Here is a 16,112-nt window from a genome sequence, read left to right on the forward strand (position 1 = left end):
TAAATACTTGGCGTTAATTGACCACCCTAAAAGATAGGAGGTGAAAACAGTTGCTTCATTCACTCAGTCTTGAGTCTGGGAGGTGTCTACTCATTAGCATACCTGTTGGCACAGCAGGCCTCATCATCATTTAAGTATCCAAATAATTCGGTTTTTGACTGGTATTTATTCATGATATGTCATGTAACACAAAGTACAATGTAGAATTGGCAGTTATTTAGTTAATTAGGTCGCACTACACTGCCAACTAGTTTTTTTCCTTCTTGATTAAATAAAAAATGAATTATCTGCTGAATTTTTACCAGTGTTAAATTGACATAGCCCTGCTATATGCCATCCCATTTGCAAACCAATGTGTAATTTAGGAAAATTTTAGTATTAAGAGTGAAAGCTGATTGAGTCATTAATTAAATGAAATGAACAAAAGGAAGTTACTGTTCAAAATAGTTATTCCTTTATAAATACCTTTCTCCTAGATTTGTAACTGACACAGTAGTTAATCTTTTAAGATAATATTTAAGGCTCTCTGGTTTTATTATTTTTAATCAAGTAAAATATATTCATCGTAACTGCGTTAAAGTTGTAGAAAGTTATGCCTAATTTAGTTCCTTCATTAAAAATTACTGAATATAAAATAGTCAAGAAACAAATTGTGAGTATATCATTTTAATTTTGTTGCTTCAAGTAGTGACACAGGAATATTGAAAATTCCAAAGGCTTTGTAAACATTGTATAATTATTATTGTTGTTGTTATCATTTTAGATTTCTATTTCTCCTTAGAGTAAAGAGGAATTTAAACTTTTGAAAAAATTCAAAAATTGAAATGTTTATGTTGTTTTAACTTTCTAAACGTTTATTGAATTTTGATTTTTTTTTTTACTGCTGCAATATCTGCAATCCTTGAAAAAGGTAGTCAACACATGTATAAAAAGTATTTTACCCCCCCCACATTTTTATATTCTCTTTGTTTTGTGTGTTCAACAAGGCATGATTTTGCTTAGAACATATTTCTTAATTCCTTCTGAGTATTTTTAAATAAATTAGTAATTAGAAGACTATGTTGTTTCATTTTTAAAAACTCATATATTCTCTATATATAGTGATGCAAAATTATGTATTTTCTCTTTAAATGCTGATCATTGGTTGTAATGTGGCAGCCTGGGACATTTTGAGTCTTTCTAAAAATTTAAAAACTGATTTGTTGAAATTTTCTAATAATTTTCACGCTTATTTTAACTGAATGAATCCCATTTATGTAAAATAAATATTAAGAATTCGAGTGAAAGAAGTATTTTCTAAGAACTCACAAAACGTGTTCATAGAATCTGATGGTTTTATAACCTACCTGCCAGCAAATAACCATATTTCAAGTGGCATAATAATAATATGTTAATATAATGTCCTTGCTCACATGAAGTACAGTATCAGTAATTTTATTTGAATGATTATGTCTGGTTTCCTATAAGCCTGAAACTCTGCTTTTCGATCTGGGCCTAAAGGATAGTCTAAGCTGTTAGTTACATTTTGATTAAATGACAGTCAGTCACATTGCACTGTCCTCAATCTTAAGAATTGCATAATATTCCACTTAGGCTTGCATGCTCACCTGTTTTTCTGACATGTTAGCATCCCTCTGGTTGAGCTCTACCACGGAGTACTAATGGCAACAAATATCCCAAAGGAGGCAAAGTTTTAGTATAAGCCAACCAGGCAGGGTGACCACAGCATTTAGAATTATTTCGGTCCTAAAATACTTAAACGGGAAATATAGTTCACGATATTCTGAGCTGGTAAGTCAGCATAGTCCCTGATTAGGGAATATTTGAAATAATTATGAATCTTGAAGGGACATTAGCAATACAAATAACAATGTTATGTTTAGGAATGACTGAAAGATTAGGTATGTTTAACTCTATTTAGGGAGCTGTGTGGTTGTAAAAGTTGGAAAAGAGATATAAAGCTGCTATTAAATATTGTAAAAGCCAGAAAAATTTAAGAACTTTTAACATTCAAACCTTTTACAAGTGGGAAGGGTGAAGTACCGAGCTCTCTGTTGCTGAAGGCATCCAAGCAAGTGTTGAATGAAAGGTTCTGGTAGAGATGCTTTAGTGTACAGATTTCTATACCACGTTGGAAATTGTCTAAATTACCTCCAAGATCAACTGTAGCTCTAAGTGTAAAGTTGGCCTCTATGTCTGTGGGTTCTGCATCTGTGGATTCAACCAAGAACAGAGCAAAAATAAATTGCATCTGTATTGAACATATACAGATTTTTTCTTGTCATTATACCCCAAACAATACCATATAATAATTATTTATGTAGTGTTTACACTGATATTATAAGTAATCTAGAGATGATTCAAAGTATATAGGAAGATGTGAATAGGTTATGTGCAAATACTACACCATTTTATACCAGAAACTTGAGTATCTGTGGGTTTTGGTATCCGTGGGAGGTCCTGGAACCAATCCCCCATGGATACCAAGGGATGACTGAATTCACATGCAGTAAGGTTGCTACCACTGCCCCAGCAGGCATCAGAGCCATATTTCCTATCCGAGAATGCAAAATTCATGACAGCAGGAGCCAGGATTTCCCTAGAGTTTGTAAGAGCTCCTGGTATAGTTTATAGGTGCTTGGTAATTATTGGTGGAATGAATGCTTTCTAACCTTTAGGCCACTGGATGTGAACCACAAATGGAGTGAAGACCTAAATAAGATCCTTCTTTCTTAGTTTCTATTGAATGGGAAGAGGAGGTGGGGAGAATCTGCATTTTAAATTCTCCTAATTTGGAGGGGCAAAAAATGATGGTTGATGTTGGTTATGTAGTTAAAAAAGAAAGCTAAATTTAGTGATTTTCATATTTATTACTGTTATCAATTTAATTTAATTTAGTTATGTATTTATGTTTTTGAGAGGGAGTACCACTGAAGGCTGAAGTGCAGTGGCACCATCTCTGCTCACTGCAGTCTCTACCTCCTGGGTTCAAGTGATTCTCCTGCCTCAGCTTCCCGAGTAGCTGGGATTAAGGCACCCACCACCACACCCTGCTAATTTTTATATGTTAGTAGAGATGGGGTTTCACCATGTTGGTCACACTGGTCCCAAACTCCTGACCTCAAGTGATCCGCCTGCCTTGGCCTCCCAAAGTGCTGAGATTACAGATGTGAGCCACCGTGCCCAGCCCTATTCTCAATTTTATTCCCAGGTGCTGAGTCTTCTTCATAATCTTTGAGTTCTTTAAATTCTGCATCATTTTAAAGTATAGGTGCAAGTTCAATAAGATTTCAAAATTTAAAAAAAGGTAAATATTAAAATTGAGCATGTACTTTTTAATAAATTGGAAACGGTGGTAAGGGCCAAAGCCTGAATTAACCCCAGTTTGTGGGAGAGGTGAGGCTAGCTTTGGGACAAGGGAAAAACATACAGGTCAGGAAAAACAGAGCCAATATTTATTGGATGAATCACACGATTCTCAACCTATCTAATTTCTATTTCTTACAAGAGTCTACATGTTATACATTGTATCTCCTCCTCCTCCCTACTTAAAAAAAATTGTTTTATGGCTAAAAGAACAGAGGCTTAAAAAAGTTTACTCATCTAAGATCACAAATTTTAAAATGCTGGATCCAAGATTTAAACCCAGATACAGCCACTAAAATGTGTTTCATGAGTGCAGGAACTTTCTTCATTTTATTTAAAATGTTTCAGTGCTGAATCCACAGAATCTAGAGTCTTGCCTGATGAATAGTTATATGTCACAAAGTGACATTAAATAAGAACAGGGATTTTTTTTTTTTTTTTTTAGGCAGTCTCACTCTGTAGGCTAGGCTGAAGTGCAGAAGTGCGATCTCAGCTCACTGCAAACTCCACCTCCCAGGTTCAAGCGATTCTCCTGCCTCAGCCTCTTGAGTAGCTGGCATTACAGGCATGCGCCACCTTGACCAGTTAATTTTTGTATTTTTAGTAGAAACAAGGATTCACCATGTTGGTGTAGGTTGGTCTTGAACTCTCGATCTCTTGATCCACCCGCCTCAGCTTCCCAAAGTGCTGGGATAGGTGTGAGACACTGTGCCCCGCCAAGAACAATGAATTTTGACTTTGAAAATGAAAAGATACTGTGAAAAATTTATGAAACAATAATGGCCTGATTTGGTTCATCATGGAGTTTAGGAAAATACTTCTGCAATAAATACTTCAGGTTGTAAACGATGTAAGCCTGAATTGAAGTGGCACCAGGAAAAAAAGGGGGAAAATGAAAAGGTTGGATGCCTGACACATTTTGCAGGCAGAAGCTATGACATCAAATGCAGTGATTAGACCGGTGGTGCTGCTGGGCAGAGTGTTGGGTAAAGGAAGGGAGAAGTCAAACCAAAGCTTCTAGAATGAATATCCCACTTATCTAAGTATATAAGGAAGAACGAGCAGATTCTTATTTAAATAGGGGAAAACATTGACATGAATTTTTAATTTTGCCTATCAGTGACAATGTCCAACAGATAGTTGGCTATTGATAGAACTGGAGATTTGGAAATTGATTAGAGGTCAAAGTAAGATTTATGACATTCAGGCTGGGCATGTTGGCTCTGGCCTGTAGTCCCAGCACTTTGGGAGGCTGAAGTGAGTGGATCATTTTAGGTCAGGAGTTTGAGACCAGCCTGGCCAATGTGTTGAAACCGTATCTCTACTAAAAATACAAAAATTAGCCGGGAGTGGTGGTGAGCATCTATAATCCCAGCTACCTGGGAAGCTGAAGTGGAGGTTCCAGTGAGCTGAGATCGCACCACTGCACTCCAGGTGACAGAGCAAGACTCCATCTCAAAAAAAAAAAAAAAAAAAAAAAAAATTTATGACATTCAGAAACACCAAGGAGAATAGGGACAATGTCAGATTTAAATGTGAACAAATAGATACATAAAATAATAGGATCACACTTTTGTGTATATTTATATAATATTTTAAATAGGGACAAGCTTGTCTACATCAGGAAACCCAGACACCATAAGGTTAGATACATTTTCCTATACATTAAAAGCAAGTATTTTAAGTGGCAAAGACCCCCAAACAAAATCAATAGCCTGGAGAAAATATTTGCTGCACATGTGACAGATGAAAGATTGGTAGCCTTCATAAACAAATGTATGCAAACTTACAAATTGATAAGATTTAGATTTAAAAAAAAAATAAAAATTGAGGTTGGTAGAGAAGAAAGGGGAGATAATTTAGCAGACAATTTTTTTAAAATGGTTTTTTTCTTTATGGTTTTTGATACAGGTGAATAATGTGTTCTTCGTGTTTATAGCTCTGTGAATAAGGTTGAGAAGTTCCTTTCCAGATCAACTGACAAGGCTTTAGGATAATTTCTTGTATATTTGTTAAAATATTAATTAAAATGCAAATGTAATATTTTGTGTAACTTCACTGTTCTTGCTGATAGTCTTTAAAGTTTATCTTGAATTGCCTACTTTTCTGTACATTCACTGCCTTATCAGTCTAAGCTACTGTCCCTCTCCTGCCTAGATGGGTATAATATTCTTAGAATATTTTCTTTACCTCCATTCTTGCCTCTCACCCCATTAATTTCCCAACTGGCAGTCAGGTAGAACTTTTAAAAGTCAGATAATAAATATACCCCTGTAAAAAATATTAGTGTCTTCCTATTGCATTTAGACAATCTATATTCCTTACCGCGACTTAGAAGTAGGGTGCGTACATATTATGGTGGCCCTGAAACCCTGCATAATTGTTAAAAGTGTTCCTTTCATTTTCAAATGTGTTCCTGTTTGAGCAATGCGTAATAGTTACCCTGATGATTATAAAGCATTGCTGGCTTAAATATTATGGTTCTAGAGAAATTGTCCCTCATAATGCCACTTAAGCGAGCACTCATTTATAATTCTTTATCAAATAACCTCTGTTTTCTTTATAGTGTATATCAGAATTTATGATTATTTGTTTTCTTTTCATATTCAATGAAAGAACTCAATTAACTTATAATTAATATTATTATTAGCTCCAGGAGGCAGTAACCACTTCTTTTATTTTGTATTATATTATCAGTGCCTGGCATGATGGGTGACACTTAGTACATGCTTAGTAAGTTTGTTCAGTGAATTGATAACTTTGACTAATAGCCACAATTAAAGTGATGTAAGTAATAATTCTTTTGCTTTTTGAAAACTTTGTTCACATATTTGCTAAGATGACTCAAGATCTCATTATGACTGCATTAAAAAATGCATGAAATACTGTTTTTCCTTTCAAGGCAACTGACATATGGTGATGATTTAATGTATTGGTTTGGGAGTAAATAAAACAGGACAGCAATCAAAACAAACAAAAACTGATTTTGTCCCCATATTTGCTATTTGCGATGTAACTTCTAGCTGGCTGTGAACCTACTGGTTATAGACTGCATGTTTGTATCCTCTCTAAATTCATATGTTGAAGCGCCAACCCCCATTGGATGGCCTAAAGAGAGAGGTAAGTAGGTTTAGATGGGTCATGACAGTGGAGCCCCTATGATGGGATTAGTGCCCTTATAAGAAGAGGAAGAAACATCACAATTTCCTCTCTCTCTCTGCCTTGTGAGAGTACAGCAAGAAGATGAGCTTAGCTGTGGTTTTCTTTTTAACTGCTCTCTCTAGACTTTGAATCACTTCTTGGATCTGTGGCCGGGTATCTTTTAGCATTTGAAATGTTCTTGACATTTACTCTTTTATTTTTATTTTTTGAGATGGAGTCTCAGTCTGTCACCCAGGCTAGAGTGCACTGGTGTGATCTTGGCTGACTGCAGCCTCTGCCTCCCAGGTTCAAGTGATTCTCCTGCCTTAGCCTCCTGAGAAGCTGGGACTATAGGTGCCTGCCACCACACCTGGCTAATTTTGTATTTTTAGTAGAGATGGGGTTTTACCATATTGGCCAAGCTGGTCTCAAACTCCTGACCTTGTGATCCACCCACCTCAGCCTCCCAAAGTTTGGGGATTACAGGTGTGAGCCACCATGCCTGGCCAATATTTACTCTTAAATGTAGTTCTCACCTCATTTTCAGTTTTCCCTTCTGGAGGGAGATGGTGTTGCATACATGCTAGGACCTTTCACCATGTCCCTTTCAGTTTTATATGTAGTTTCCATTTTTTGTATTCTCCAGACTTCCATCAGTATATTTTATACTTAATCAACTTTTAGTTTATTAATCCTTTCCTCAACTATGTCCATTCTTCAAGTCTGTTGTCAGACCTGTCTACTTAGGCATTTACTTCAGTTGCTGTCTTTAGTCTTAGAATTTCCATTTTGTTCTTTTTTATAGATTTCTGTTATCTGATAAAATCCTCCATTTTGTCCTTTATTTGTTTGAACATATGAATACATCATTACTTTAAAGCCCATGTCTGATAATTCCGATATCTAAGTCATCTGTTCACTTGATATATTTTTAATATATTCTCTAGAGTTTTAAAATTGAAATTCTGGACATAGTTTATAAAAATTAAAGAATCTCTGGGTGATCAAAATGCTTCTTTTTATGGTGGTGTTTTCTTTCTCTGTTATAGAGAAGATTGGAATGAGCGGAGAAAACACAAGTCAAGACAATTTTGAAGATTTGAGTTTGAACAGAATTTTGTTGAAAAGCATGCACATAGGCCAAACTTGACTCATGGCATTTTCTACAAAGATTAAAGAACTTACTGTGTGTTTTTCTTCCCAAACATAAAAGTTGTTACTGATACATAGTTGCATGTTTACAATATCACTAAAATTACTGTGTTCCCTTGAACACACTCACTAAAATCAGATAATTTTTTTAGTACAAAATGTTTTCATCTTTTCTATTGCTTAAAGGAGTAGATGGGAATCTGTGTTTTCCCTTGAGATTGTACAATTTGGTGAGAGCTCATCCTTGGAGTTTATTGCCGCATTTCTTTCCTTGAAATAAGAAATATATAGCTAACGGCAGTTACCTTAGAGACTAAGATTATAATCACCATGTCCCTTCCTTAGAATGCATCCACATGCAGGCCATAGGTCGCTCAGTATGAATGCTTGGCATTCTTGGGAATGGATGGCATTTTGATAAATGATGCACATATATAATCTGGAAATTTTAAGTGCATTGGCAGAGATCAGGAAATGTTCGTGTTAATAAAAGCATAATTTTCTGGATCAAAGCAGACAAGGGAGGCCAATTTTCTCAGATGAGGAGAGCTGCAGAATCTGTTTAGTAAATGAGAAGAGAGGTTGAGGGAAGATGAATCCTTTAAATAAGGGCGAAATACTTGATCAAAATAAACCAATTTTAGAATAGCCTATCTTTCTCTCTGAAGGGACACTAGGAGTAAAGGAATGAAATCAGCATGCTTTTAAAAAAAATTCTAAGCAAGTCTACCTGAACTCCCTAGTGGGTTGGCTACAACTTCCATCAGTTTATGTCAAAATGTGGAGAAAATGTTTTATCCAAATGTAAATTCTGTTAACTCGACAGCCAGGACTTAGAAGAAGGAGAGATAAAAAAGCAAAACAAAACATGAGCTTGAGATGAAAGGTAGGAATAAAGAATAAGAAAAGAAATGAGAATTAAGGGATTAAAAAGTCCTTGAGAGAGACAGGGAAGGCATACATATGTCTTTAAAGAATGTGCATTGTATATTTCATGAACATGTTTCAGATGAGTCATTTGATGGTGAATGAGAAAAAGCAGGGGTGAGTCCTGAGGATGGTGAGCAGAAAAAGAAGAAGGGACAAAGAAAAAAGGGAAGGGGACAAAGAGCAGGGGCAACTTTGGATTTGTTTATTGGCTTATGTGAAGGGGAGTTGATCACTCAGGACTGAATTGATTGTCTGGGTCCTGAAGAGTAGTATTGGGGGTTTTGTTGTTTGTATTTTTGGCAATTAAGTCTTCTCAAGGGTCTTCTCTTAATGGCTTCTGTAAACTATCAGTCTCTATCTTTAACAACCATAGTCTACCCTGGGAAAAGGGAGTAATGGGCTTTTCTGCTTGTGTTTACTTTATGTATGACATGCAGACATGAAACCAATAATACAAGGCAATGTTTGCAGTCCCCCAATAAAAGTTTCAGAAAGGATTGTTTTTCTTTACTGCAAAGCAAGCACATACCCATTAACTAAATTGCTTTATGAAGTTGTAAAACATTATTTTGGTAAAGCTGGTATTATTCATTTGGGATTATGTAAAATTAATGAAATTAGTGCTGAGACAATTATATGTTAAAAAGGAAAATAGTTTCTTCCAAATATCAGTAAATCTACAATACAGTGAAGGTACAATACATTCAAGTGAGTCTTTTTTTTTTTTTCCAATAGGTTTGTTATACTCAAAATGTACCAGAAACAGGAACAAAAGTATTTTATAAAAGAATTAATTTTTATGGGCTGTGAGTCCCAAAGGTTATGTAATGAAAGTGGAAGTAGAAAAGCATAGCTTTGAAAATAATTGGTCATGTCATGTCACACTTAACACATGTGCAGGTGTGTCCCCAGAGAAGGCTAGTGAAGTTATTTCATGTATTTAAACTCAGGGATAAGTTGATAAAGAGTTGTAGAGATTTGCTTAGATCACTTGTATCTTTGCTTCTGGAGATATGGGTGGGATATAAATGAAATGGGTAAATGGGAGTTTGGGGCAGCAAATAAGCTTGTGTGCTCTGCCACATCCAAGGGGTCCCTTGCATAAACTTCCTGCCCCAAGAGTTTTGGAAATGGGAGAACAGTGTCCAGCAGAGGGAGTAGTGCTGGTAGCAGGATCTAATTTAGCAAACCCCTTCATCTTTATTGGTTTAGAAGGACCAGCATCTTCCCATTTGTGGGGAGCTAACTGCAGGCTACAAAATCACTATTTTAACCTCAAGCCCATTGAGCTCAAAAGTAAGTAGAAGAAACCATACTCATCTGCCTTAATAGTTATTTCACTTTATTTTTATTAAAGTAGCACATTTATGAATTAGGAGATGTCAGGGAAGTGCAGATATAATTTTTTTCAAAGTTATCTTCAATCAAGAGTAGTTTATTATAGTATGTCTTATATTTCTCATATGTTACTACCTTCCCATAGAGTCAATTTTTTTCCTGACAAATTTATGTTTCACTGAAATGTTGAAGTAGCTAAGTCTTTATTAATCTGGCTGCAGATTGGTTTTCTTAACTTGGAAATTACCTTTTCTGGTTAATAATAGATCCTTACATTAGCTCTCAAAAAGCTCTACAATCTCAAAAAATAATTTTTTTTTCTAAAGGACTAATGAACTCGGCAGTAACAAAAGAATAGAAAATGGAAACATTAAAATGCCTAAGGAAAAGGAAACAAGTTTTGATCCCTCTGGGCTGTGATGAGTGGGGACAAACTCGGTGTCTGTACAAGCATCCTGGACTTGAGAGAAAAATGTAGAGGACGCAGTTACAAATGATTGAGAGGAATTCAGCTCTAGGGAGGAAAAAGGGAATTATTTTTGAAAAGCATAGTTTAAAAAGCAGACTTTACAAAGCCATTACTATATTTACAGGTGGATTTGTCATTCATTTAAAGATTCAATAAATAAAGATTTGAGTAAAATCTTCCATTTCAGTTTCCTATACATTTCATCAAAGAGCACACCTTGGGTAAATTTTGTTGCAAAGACAGTAAAAATTGTTAAAAATCATGGGTCATTGGATATTTATTTAAACAGAAGTTCTTCCATAAAATATTCTAAGATGTAGATAAATCTGAAAAATTATTGTTCTATATAATTTTGCTTTATAATTTATGTAGAAAATTTGTAGGAATTTTACAAACAAAAAGAAATGTCCTAAAACCAAAATATTAAGCAAACTAAATGAAAAGCTAAACCAAAATGTACTGATAAGATGATCTTGTAAATCACATCAAAATGATTGATAGCTTTTAATAGACTTATTTTTTAGAGCAGTTTTAGGTTTATAGAAAAATTGAGCAGAAAGTACAGAGTTCCCATAGGCACCCTCCCACTTCCACAACAGTTTTCTCTATTAATAATATCTTGCATTAGTGTGGTGAGTTGTTTTTACAGTTAATGAACTAATATTGATATATTATTAACTATTGTTCAAAGTTTACCTTAAAGTTCACACTTTGTGTTGTATCTTCTATGGGTGTTGACAAGTGTATAATGACATGTATACACCATTGTAGTAGCATACAGATAGTTCCATTGCCCCCAAAATCTGCTGTGCTTCAACTAGTCATCCCTTCCCCAACACAGCCCGATAAACACTGAGCTTTTTACTGTCTCCATAGTTTTGCCTTTTCCAGACTGTCACATATTTACAATCATACTAAGCCTTTTCAGATTAGTTTCTTATACTTAGTAGTACACATTGACTTTTACTTCATATCTTTTCATGGGTTGATAACTCTTTTTTCTTTTGGTACCAAATAATAACATTCCAATGTCTGGATATCCACAATTTGTTTATTCACCTGTTGAAGGACATCTTGGTTGCTTTCAAGTTTTGGCAATTATGAATAAAGCTGCTATAAGTATTTGTGTGCAGGTTTTGAATGGACATAAATTTTCAATTCATTTAGGTAAATACCAAGGAGTGTATGACTGCTGAATCATATAGTAAGAGCATGCCTAGTTTTAACAAGAAACCACCAGTCTTCAAAGTGGCTGTAGCATTTTGCATTCCTAGCAGCAGTAAATCAGAGTTTCTGTTGCTCAACATTCTTGCCAGCAATTGCCAGTGTTCTGTTTTTTTTTTTTTCCATTTTAATAGGTGTGTAGTGGTATCTTATTGCTATTTTTATTTGCAGTTCTCTAATAATATATCATGTTGAGCATCTCATATGCTTATTTATATTTGTATCCCTTCATTAATGAGGTGTTTGTTCTGATCTTTTGTTTAAAAATAATCATTTTAAATTTATAAAACATATGCAGTAGTCAAAAAGAAAGTTTGGAAAAAGAAAAATGTTATTTAAAATCACATTTAACCATACTATTGTTGTTTTTCTATTCTTTTTCTGTTATTTTGTTCAAATGCAAAAGGATTTTATGTAATTATTGTTATATATGTGCAATTTTATACAGTCCTTTGCAAATACTATATCTTATAATTATTAATATAATTTGTTATTAATAAGTAGATATATTACAATTAACTTAATCATTTCTTTAGGTTACTTCCATTTGTCATGCAATGTTTTTAAAAGCTTTTTTAAAACAAAACAAATTTATAATTTTTTTTTTTTTTTTTTTTGTGAGACTCTGTCACCCAGGCTGTAGTGCAATGGTGTGATCACTGCTCACAGTAGCTTCAAACTCCCAGGATCAGGTAATCCTAACTAAGCCTCTTGAGTAGCTGGGAGTACAGGTGTGTACCACCACACCAAGCTTACTTTTATTATTATTATATTTTTGTGGAGACAGTGTCTTACTATGTTTCCCTGACTGATCTCAAACACTGGGTTCAAGCAATCTTCCTGTCTTGGCCACCCAAAGTGCTGGGATTACAGGCATAAGCCACTGAACCTGGATCCTGTAGATTTCTTTTTGAGTTGAAAACTGGAAATTCTGCTTAATCTTTTTTTTTTTTTTTGGTAGATTAAAGTGACCTGTGTTGAAAATGCAGAATTATTTTGTAGATAAATCTAACAAAACATGTTCTACGGATCTGCTGCCTGTAAAACCAGAGACTTAAAATGTCTTAATATAAACAGGAGATTATAGATAGATATGGATCATTTTAACATGTAATAAAATGCTGACAAGGTTCTGCCCTGGTGGAGCCCCCATCATACAATATTTAATTTGGTGATTGTGAAAACCCAGAAGATAGAAAAGTGTCTTCTAGGAATACAAGCCTATCATAAAAGCTCCATGACTAGTCAGTTCTTTGAAGAACTTCTCAAAAGTGGCACAGTTTTGAGCTTTGAAAATTTTAATACGTTCTCTGTGATCCTAGCATTTCTAATTAGAACGTTAACATTTCTTATGACTTATCAGAATTCTGTGTTGACAGGAAGCTCTGTAACCGCTTTTCTGTGCTTGAAGAATGAGGCCAGGACAGAGGTCTCTGAGCTAAAAGAAAGATTAGGCCAGGAAAAGAGTAAGGATTCAGAGTCAGAGGCTGGTCATTTACTCCATCTCTTCCTTGTTTGTCATTTGTCTTACCAATCCAACAGGAATTCTTGAGAATTAAAGGAAGTACCATATACAAAAGCACCCAGCATTTAATTATTATTATCTAAATGTTAGTCTGCTCCTTGGAAAAACTCCTCTTGTTTATGGTTTATTGAAATTCTAACTGTTAAGGTCAGGCAATTCTGCAGTATATCTGCATGGCTAGGATGCTATGGGTTACAAGTGATAGGAAAAACTCAAGCACTTAAAAAATAACACTAGCCTGAGAAAAACAGGAAATTACTGGCTTATGTCCAGAAGGAACACAGTTGGATATAGGACTTCACACACTATTATCGGGCTTGTTGCTTTCCATCTTCTGACTGTGTCTTACTTTATGTTGTCTTCCTTCTCATGTCCCTAGGAAATGGCAAAGCTAGTTACCAGATGTTCTAGCTTATATTCTACCACCTGAGTAAACTCCATGCAAATGCCATATCTCTTCTAACAGTTTCAGCAAAAGCTCCAGATCTGGTATCAATTGGTTTGGCCTGGATCATATTCATATCCTTGATCCAATGGTTGTGGGTCTGATTGGCAGGTCTGGAAGGGGTCCTTGGTGATCTCTGAAGGGGTCAGCCCTACTGGAATTATGTGAAAGGAAAATGTCCCCAAAAGAAAATGATTTGGCAGGCAAAATGACGTGTGCATTTTGTGGTCCTTTTTAAGGAACATTGCAGGAGGGAAAGACAGTTAAAAAAAAAAATCACATCTATTTTCATTTGTTCTCCCCTAAGGGAATAAAGAACTCCTGAAACAACTGCTCCTGCCACAGGGGTTACACAACAACCAGCCTTGGGGAACAAGAGGAACTGCCACTGTCTTCTTTTTTCATCTTACTACCTGGTCCAATTCTACCTTGTTTTCCTGAATTGTCACTGAGCTTTCTATACAAGTCAGGATGGTGTTTGTAAATCACAGAAAGACCAGTTTATCTGTGGAGGAACCACATAGAGAGTTATTGTTATTTTACACTATGTGAAGGCCAGAGGTAAGCAGGCCAGTATAGTATCTTCATGACTCCATCAGGAACACAGGGGCTTCTGTCTGTTCCTTAGACACTCATAGAACATGGATTTTGTCCTCTTGCACTTTCCCTGAAGATCTCAAGGTATTTTCTCCACTTCCTGCCTTACCTCAGGAAGAAGTAGAAGGCAGAGGGCAGAAGTTGCATGCCAGCTAACTGTCCTCAGAAAGGCGGGGGTGGGGGGGTGGCCCTGGCAGCCAGAAGCTGGCCTGGCACTATCAATGGGCCTTGTTGCTAGGAGCTGACCTGGCACTCACGGCTAGGCCTTAGCAACTAGAGACAGTGCTAGAGATACCAGAATTATAGTTAGGGTTTTGAAGAAAAGGGGTGGAAAAAAAACCTTTGACTATTCACAAGTTGGACTAGATTTGACTAACAGTGCACGGCCCAAGTGGACCTCTGTAAATACATGCAAAAAGTTACATTAATTCTCTGCCTAGATTTATATAAATAGTCTCAGAGAAGGCAAACTGAGACAGCAAATGGCAACTGTGAAATACAGTTTTATTTGCACACAGGAGAACCTAGTTTTGACATTTTCTTAAATAACCAAGATTTATTCTTTAAAAAATTAAATAACACAAGTGATACATAAACACTTATGTACTATAAAACAGTCAAGTATTAAATAATATGAGCATATAGAGTGAACATTACAGTTTCCTTTCCCTTCCTCCACAATCTTCCCTTACTAGCAGGAACTATTGCTAAAATATTAGTGCATTTGGTAGAGAATTTTCCACTTTACAGTCACACTCATAATTTTAGTTTTGTGTGTGTGTGTGTGTGTGTGTGTGCATGCGCATGTGTGTGTGTGTATCATTGTCTTCCCTTATACATACAAGTTACTCTCTTACCATAATAAGTAGAACTGCTGAGTCTAAGGTTTTATTTTAACCTTTTGGTGACCAGACTCCAAAATGTCCTTTTCCAATTTCTATGGCCACAAATGGTGTATGAAAGTAGTCATTTCCTCTTACCCTCACCAACCCAGAGTTACTCACTCTTCATTGAAGCACCTGGTACCCCACTGTTGGTTTAATTTACATTTCCCTGATTACTACTGATATTGAGGACCTTTTCATACGTTTATGGGCTGTTAGGAATTCTTGTTCTATGAATTGGTTATCTTGATTCTTTTTGCTGATTGGTTTGGAGTGTTTATATAGTATGGATATTAATTCTGTGTTGCAGTCATATGAGTCAAAAACATTTTCTCTCACTCTGCAATCTGCCTTTTAGCTTACCATAATATATTTTATTATATATATATATGTATGTATAATTACATGAAAACATTTTTTCTTTTTAGCTTCTGGGTTTTGTGTTTTACAGTGAAATTTTTCTTTAATCCAATCTTGAAGAATTTTCTCCCGTATTTTGTTCAAATACTTTACCGTTTGGCTTTAGGTTCAGCCAAGAATCTGAGCTTTCTTATTTGGTATAATGTAGGTAGGAATCAAATGTGTCTTCCTACATGATGTAATGGAGTCAAAATTCTCCAGTTCATTTTCCAGCTCTACCGTTTGCTGGTAGTTCAGAATGACTAGCCTCTTCTGTGCCTCAGTTTTATTACCACAAAGTGTAAATAACACTTTTATCTATCTCATAGGATTGTGGGACTGATAAAATGAATTATTACATGAAAAACACTTAGAATAGTGTCTGGCATATTGTAAACTCTTCTTAATATATGCTAACCACAACAAGAATTCCCCAAACAAAACAACAACAGCAACAAAACAAACCTAAACTCTCCTCTAGTGAATTGGTACATCACATTTACTATAATCTATATACATAAATGGGCCTGCTTTTGGATTCCATTCAGTTTTATTGACCTAATTGTGCCACTTTCCTTTGTTTTACTTACTATAACTTTAAGATATATTTGGTGTCTTGAAGGGCATATGCCTCTCATTGTT

The sequence above is a fragment of the Saimiri boliviensis genome, chromosome 2 (assembly GCF_048565385.1).
Source record: "Saimiri boliviensis isolate mSaiBol1 chromosome 2, mSaiBol1.pri, whole genome shotgun sequence".
Taxonomy (NCBI): Eukaryota; Metazoa; Chordata; class Mammalia; order Primates; family Cebidae; genus Saimiri; species Saimiri boliviensis.